This window comes from Phaenicophaeus curvirostris, chromosome 1, assembly GCF_032191515.1.
Source record: "Phaenicophaeus curvirostris isolate KB17595 chromosome 1, BPBGC_Pcur_1.0, whole genome shotgun sequence".
Classification (NCBI taxonomy): domain Eukaryota; kingdom Metazoa; phylum Chordata; class Aves; order Cuculiformes; family Cuculidae; genus Phaenicophaeus; species Phaenicophaeus curvirostris.
In genome coordinates, this window is record NC_091392.1 from 114,036,522 (window position 1) to 114,043,498 (window position 6,977).

The following is a 6,977-nucleotide window of genomic DNA, read 5'->3' on the forward strand; positions in this document are numbered from 1 at the left end:
AAGCTCACGCAAAACAGCAGGTTGTTGATTAGATTCTCCCTGGAGCTGACTCACAGCTCCACTGTGGTGGATTAAGTAAGTAGTTTACTTGGCCTCTCTACTTCACGCTGTGTGGGACAGGGGAGGGGGTGGCACCAAAACAAAACTTCTTTCTGTGTGGAAGTATCCCAGAAGACAGGGGATAACTTTTTCCAAAACAGTTAAGTACTGCAGGAGCTGCATCCTTTCCATAATAATCTGTAACACAGGATTCAGCAGAAATATTCACAGTGTCCTTCTCACTGTATATATAAGTAGTGAAAACTCCATAAAACGTTCAGCAAATTCTATTCTTGTTCTTTTTAAATTCAAGCTTTTTTAAGAAATTTTTTTTGCTTTTCAATTATCTGCAGATTTGACTGAAGGAGTCGTGGATGAACACATAGAGGCACACAGCCCCTTGTATTGAGAAGTGATGAAGAGAAAATAAAGCTCCTCATAGGTGAGACAATGGAACTTGGATATGAAACATACAGTGCTGGCATAAGGAATAATAAAATCTACTATATGGGAATGAACAGGGAATGTGATAGGATATACAGAGCCCTTGCCACAAGGGAAGAGGATGGTTTGAAGTTTCTGACGGAAAGAGACGGGGAAGGGAGATGTGCAGCAATACAGGAGATAGAGAGCAAGAGCTCAAGGTGTGTGAAACATATCTAGTCTGCAAAGATGTTCTCTCTCTCCAGCAGTTCCTTTTTGTAGTTGTTCCCCATGACTCACACATCTCTTTTCACCACTTTCTCAGGATCTTCTCTCCATATAACACGCTGAACTAGAAACATCTTGAAAACCAACAGAGCCAAAAGTATTCTTGTTGCCATGGTTCAAGCTGAGTAGAGAGGAATGTAAAGGACAGACTTCAAAATCAACAGGAAATATTTCCAGGATACCTATCAGAGAGATGCTTCGGTTAGGCACTTGTAGGAATCTGAAAAATAGGGGTTACTATCTTACAAAATGGCAAAGAATAAGTGGTAAGTACTAATCTCACTTAGATAAAGCTAGTGTAGTAGAAAAGATCAAAACCAGCGTATTTCTCCTGCTGATTAACTAATATCTTTTGGCTTTACACTGTACCTTTCTTAGCAACTTCTTCAAAAAAATTTTCAAGAATTTTCAAATAAGTGCAAGCAACTAATATATTTTGCGAGTCAAGTCTTTTCGTCTTACTTGTGTGAATCACCAAAGGAACCCATCCTACAGTCCAAGAAAGCAGAGTTTTAGGTTTTAATTTAAGCCCTGTGATAGATGGAACTGGTTTGCATTTCATATGCTGCTTGTTGTCATGTTCTTTTGCAGTCCATTCAAAAAAACTCATTTTAGTTCAACAGGAAGCAGATAGAACTTCTTCTACCATATTTATTGTTATTGATCAATAATACCTCACTATAAAAACAGCAAACTGAAACTAGTATGGTAACACAGCAAAAGCTGGGACTTTCTGGTTCCCATCAAGAAATGCCCAGCGATGTTACAGAGTTGAGTAGAGCTGCCTTACAAGCAGCTGACCCACACTGGGTTCCCAGCTGGTGGAAACTCATGGTACTTTTCTTGCCCTTACTCTGTGACCAGTTTAACTTTCTGAGGAGAAGAGAAAATGGTGGGAGGGAAACAAGGAGAGCAGCCAGTGGCACAGAACCTGAGTGTTTTCTTTGCACAACTTGTTTCATATAAGCTGTAAGCTTCGTTTTGTGACTAGAAACAGTTACAAATACATTATGGACTATTCCACTACAGAAAATTCAGCCCAAACACCATCAAGTCTATGTGAATCTGCTCAAGGTTTAACCCTAACACTGAGCAGAAAACATGACCTCTTCGTTTTTGAAAGAGCTCCCCCAAAGGACAACTGCAACACAAAACAAACAGCTGCAAAGCTTTTATTTGAAGACAGTGCAGAGCTGGTGCACTAAGCTGAAGAACTTTCAAAAGTAAGTGAAACAGCAGCATATGGTGAATTCTCCCACAAAAAGACTACTCACTGTGAGCATGGGCAGCATCTCACCTGGTAAGAATAGACACAAATCCTGTCACTTCATAATGAACATCACTCTGAATGCAATGAGCAGAAAAGTTTATTACCATTATAAGAAATGCCTCACTGCCAACACAACAGAAGTGTCAGGCTTAAGGAGGCACAGCACACCACTGCACATGTCCAGGGACTGTTGCACAAACTGGGGTCTGCTGGACACACAGCAGCAGCAGGTAATTGAAGCTGTGTCAAGTGAGAAGCGGCTTTTTTATGTACTTCTTGCTCAAGTCCATGGGAAAGGCACTGTTGCCTTCAGCACCTGATTTTCTTGCTCAGAACAATTTTGGAAAGAGGAAAGCTCCACTTTTCAATGACTGGCAATTGTATGGCATCCAAAAACAAGCCATAGGAAAGAGCACACTGTAATTTACTACAAGGCCCGTCTCTCTGTCTGGCTTAATAGATAGTGAAAGGATAATGTTCTAGCTGAGTAGTATTTAACATCTTTCTGAGTTTTGTGTGACTAATCACAATATTTCATTGGTTGTTGAGTATTGCAAATGGAGATGTTGAGCCAGTTCTTTATAAACAGCTTATTCTAGCAGCATTGTGCTAGTAAATAGTGCTAATAAGGGAATCTCTACAAGAATGTTAGAAGTCACAGCCTGGGATTGAATTTATGTCCTCAAACACTGTGAGTGGATCCTCCTATATAATAAGGGCTTTTACAAATCACTGTCTTCCTCTTGGGAAAAAGGAGGAATATGAAAAACCCCTTAACTACTACCACTACTAAGCACACAATTCAGTTTGCTTTCCGACAGGAAAGGATTTAAGGATCTGCCTTTTCTTTCACACAAATGAATTATCATCTCTTTTATCTTTAAGTAAACTTAGAATAGATCCAAGGAGAACTACAAAAATATTTTACTACAAAGACAATATTGGCATAATTTTTAAAGCTGTAAAAGTGAAGCAATATGGAATGAAGGTTTGATAAGCTGTTTTTACCTCATCAGTCAAACATGAGGATTTATAGCAGCACCTACTGCCTGCAAAAGGAGGGGTAGGGAATAATAGCTCTCACTCATATTCATGAAGTGTTACATTTTGAAGGATGAACAGACGTAGTGGGTTTCTTCCCTTATTTTCTCCTGAGATTAGCAGTCTTTTTTGCAAGATCTAACTGGTTCAAGACTTTTTCCTCTGGCACCCTTTATCCAGGTACGCAGTGATAGCAGGTTAAATACTTCCAATAACGTTATCTTTGTGAACAACACGTGTAGATGTGGCACTTAGCAACATGGTTTAGCGGTGGACTTGGAGTGTTAGGCTTACAGTTGGACTTGATAATCTTAAAGAAGTTTTCCAACCTAAATGACTTTATGATTTTGTAACATTGACCACATGCTTCATACCACATACATTGATTTTATGTGTGTATGAGTATATACACTGAAGAACAAATGTTGCACTTCTTCAAAATTTAGCACAATCTTGAAAATTTGATACCAAACAGAACACATCAAGTTTTGCAGCAGGTGTTTCTAGCACCAGAAATGACATTTAAATGTTACTAACTTTGATAAGACCTTACATCCTTCACAGGTTTAGAGGTTTAGACCTTACATCCTTCAAGGCTATGAGCAGGGAAAGATTGTTGCCATACTTGTTTGGGTTGCTAAGACTGAGCAGGGAGAGACCCCAGCTCTGCCTCATCGGGAATTTGAATGAAGAAGAGAGTGAGGAAAAGCAGGTTGGAGGAGGGACATCGAGCAGAGAGACAGTGTAGCCTGCATGAAAAGTTATCCCATTTACTTACTCCTCCTTGTAAGCGCTCCAATTAAACCAGGAGTTTTGAAGTTCCCAGTCTTCCAGCTGTGGTTTCATTAACTAAGCATAGCCAAGTTGCTTTGCAGTTGGAATGAAAGCTCATGTGGGTAGGGTATTGGCTCTTAGGTCCTTTTAGGCTGGATAATGCTTGCATTTTGATCTTTCCAGAAGAATCTGAAACAGAAAAGTGTTTGTTTGGGTATTTTTTTTGTGCTCTGCTCAAAGGCTTACCTCTTTTGGGGCAATTCAACAGGCTAAGTTCAAAGAGATTTAGTGTGTTGTCTAGGGGCAGTTTCGTAAGTAGTAACTTGTGGTACTTTTGTTTCTTAGGAGGCTGAGGTGTTTTTGAGTGAATGGCGTATGAGCTTGCTCCTATGTTCAGCATTCATGTTGTTTTGCATGTCCTGCAGGGCTCTGGGTGGACTCCTGTGAACCTGGACTTGGGTACCTGTCAGATTCCCCTGTCTCAGGATGGTCCCAGTGCTCACATTATAGCAGACACTTGGCCTGTAACAAGATGAGCTGGATGTACTTGTATTTTAGTAAGAAGTGGGCCCAAAAAAACTTATTTCCTGTGGAGCCATTAGCATCCCTGTGGTGTCTCTGTGTTATTTAGTAAATGCAGTTCTGCTGCTGCCTGCCTTACCTTAGAAGCATTCATAGGGAAATTTTTCTCTGTCTAGTTGCTTATTTTCATAAAATGGTTAGGAATCTAATATCTCAGAAGCTTCTGCTCTCTCAAGTCTGGTGAAAGTCAGCTGATAAATTCAAAATTGATATAGAGGAAGTGGTGCATAAGCAAAGTGATGACATAACTCTCAAGGGAAAAAAACTGCAGTGTGTATTTCAGACATGGTCCCAATTGCTCTGCATTACTATATAGGAGAAGTAATAACAAGTCATAGGTTTACACCGAACAGCAATCTGACAGACAATGATTGCAACAGACATGCAGCCTTATTGATTACATTTGCTATTTCAATGATATAATTATGTATACAACTCAAGAACCAAGATGTCATTGTGAACTGATTTTCTTCAAGTATTGAGGACTTCACTTCTGAAGGATGTTTGGTTATTACTTAAAAAAGAAATATAGCCTGAGTAGAGAGGAGAGGCATGGTGATCTCTCAGATGCTTACTTTTGCATTGTGTTTCCCTCTAATAAAAAAATGTGAGCGTATTCTTTCCCTCCCATGAAAGCATAACAGTAATATTAAAGCCAGTTTCACAATTTTCATCCTATATCTAAATCCACCCTTACTCTTCTTGCTTCTTATATAAGACTTTTGCCTGACATTTTATACAGTATATAACACTATTCTCTAGTCCTCTCTCACAAATAAACATCCCACACTTGCAAGTGGAATTTCATTTGGCCAGGAAAAATGGAAACTTCTCTTAATGGAGAAGGGTTTGTGCATGTCTCATTGTGCCACCACAGCTCTGAGGTGCATTGCTGCATGAATGAAAGCAGTAAGCTGAGCAATCTGCATGAGCAAGATGTTATGTTGAATAGGCTGCACTGGCAAAGAGCGAGGAAAATAATGGGATGGGGTTCAGGTTACTGCATCAGCACTTCCCTCAAGCTAAAATGTAGGCCACTGGATCTTAATGAGGTAGATGTCCCTATTCCCCTTCACTGACTTCTGTAATAACTGTAAAAGGTAAGCAGGTTTTTGTGGCTTGGGAGTGTGAGTTAAATACCCTCAGTTCTCGAGTTCCCTTGCTAATTACAGCTCACTTCATCACTGTGTATTGGAAAGGTAGATTTTACCTTAACAGTTAAATGAGAGCAGGAAAAACTATCACAAGAGAAGTATAAATCAAAACTGTAGAAGTAGCAGACTTACAGCACCTGCTTCTGCACTCTGAATTAATAAGTTCTCGGGCTTTATTACAGGCTGGCTCTGTTTGGGTTAGCGCTTGGCAAAGATGTGTTCAATATGCATTCAGGAGGAGTGTGTGAATCGCTTTTCTGACTCTTTTCAAACAGTTTCTGCTAGTCAGAACTGCCTGCACACGTCCAAAAGCCAGGAAGGCTCCATGGACCTTTGGCAACATATGATGTGAAGTGAACAAGAAAATGTGCTCCAAACCCTGAAGTTTGTGCAGAAATAATGTAAATATTATGTGACAATTACAAAATAAAAATATGCAAAATGAAACTTTACATGTCTGTAGATCTCTGGCCTGATTTTCATTTTGATGCAGAGGATAGTGTGCTTTTTTTTTGTTTCTTTCCTTCCTTGAAAAGTCTGACTCTTTCACAAAGGGACCTAAACTTCATTGTAATCTTTTGATGTTGTCTTCTGCAGTCATGGCAAGGAAGATCTTTAGAAGCAATCAGTAAGGTATCAAAAGATTTTGTCTGCTAGTGTTATTTAGTTGCAAATAACAGGAACAACACCAAAGAGTTAAAACAGCCTGCTGTGTCCACAGAAGGGTGGAATAGACGCTGCTTTCTCTTACGTGAAAATAAAACATCTTAAAATCAGCCCCCCACTCATACATTTTAACAACATGAAATTGCCCCATTTTTTTCCCCACTTATTAATGACTTGGAGTGGGGGAAATCTTCATTTGGAAAAGCACTAAATAAACATACTACTCATAAACTCACATGGCAGAGGACCTGAAATTTTTTTAAACCCTGGATGGTTAAAAAATCCTGACAGATACATAGGTTAAGCTTGCCTGTTTCATTCCACAACTAATCAGCTTTATATGCCTTGCTTAGGAAAACACGACAAGCAGATTTGTTATTCTTTCTCTCTCATCCGCGCATTTAATAAGAAAGACAAGAAGTGCCTGTTTTCCACCGCAGTGACTTACGCTCTCAGTACAGCTCTCTGACATCCCAGCAAGTTGCCTCTGCACGCTTCAGAAATATCAACGCAGAAGCTCGTGGTGATAATCCCTGGTGGGCTACAAGTGCTAAAGGGTAATACCATCACACACTTGATTAGAGCAGAGATGTAATGCATCGCAAATGGAAACAGTATACCCGCTTCTGGGAAGCCACACACAGTGAGTAACATGCTCACCCAGTAATGCTGTCCTGCTGTATACCAAGTAAGTGAAGAGCTGATCTGCTGCCTGCATCAGCTGGTTTCTTACAAGACTC

At 39.9% G+C, this 6,977-nt stretch overlaps 1 long non-coding RNA gene across 1 annotated transcript; it reads right to left on the reverse strand.

Moving 5' to 3' along the window:
• Positions 1-1,953: 1,953 nt before the first annotated feature.
• LOC138716756 (uncharacterized) lies at positions 1,954-6,773 on the reverse strand. Its single transcript, XR_011336720.1, has 3 exons — positions 6,686-6,773; positions 3,840-4,024; positions 1,954-2,047 (listed from the first exon to the last, which is right to left on the reverse strand). It is a non-coding gene; the product is annotated as an uncharacterized lncRNA (long non-coding RNA).
• Positions 6,774-6,977: the final 204 nt, after the last annotated feature.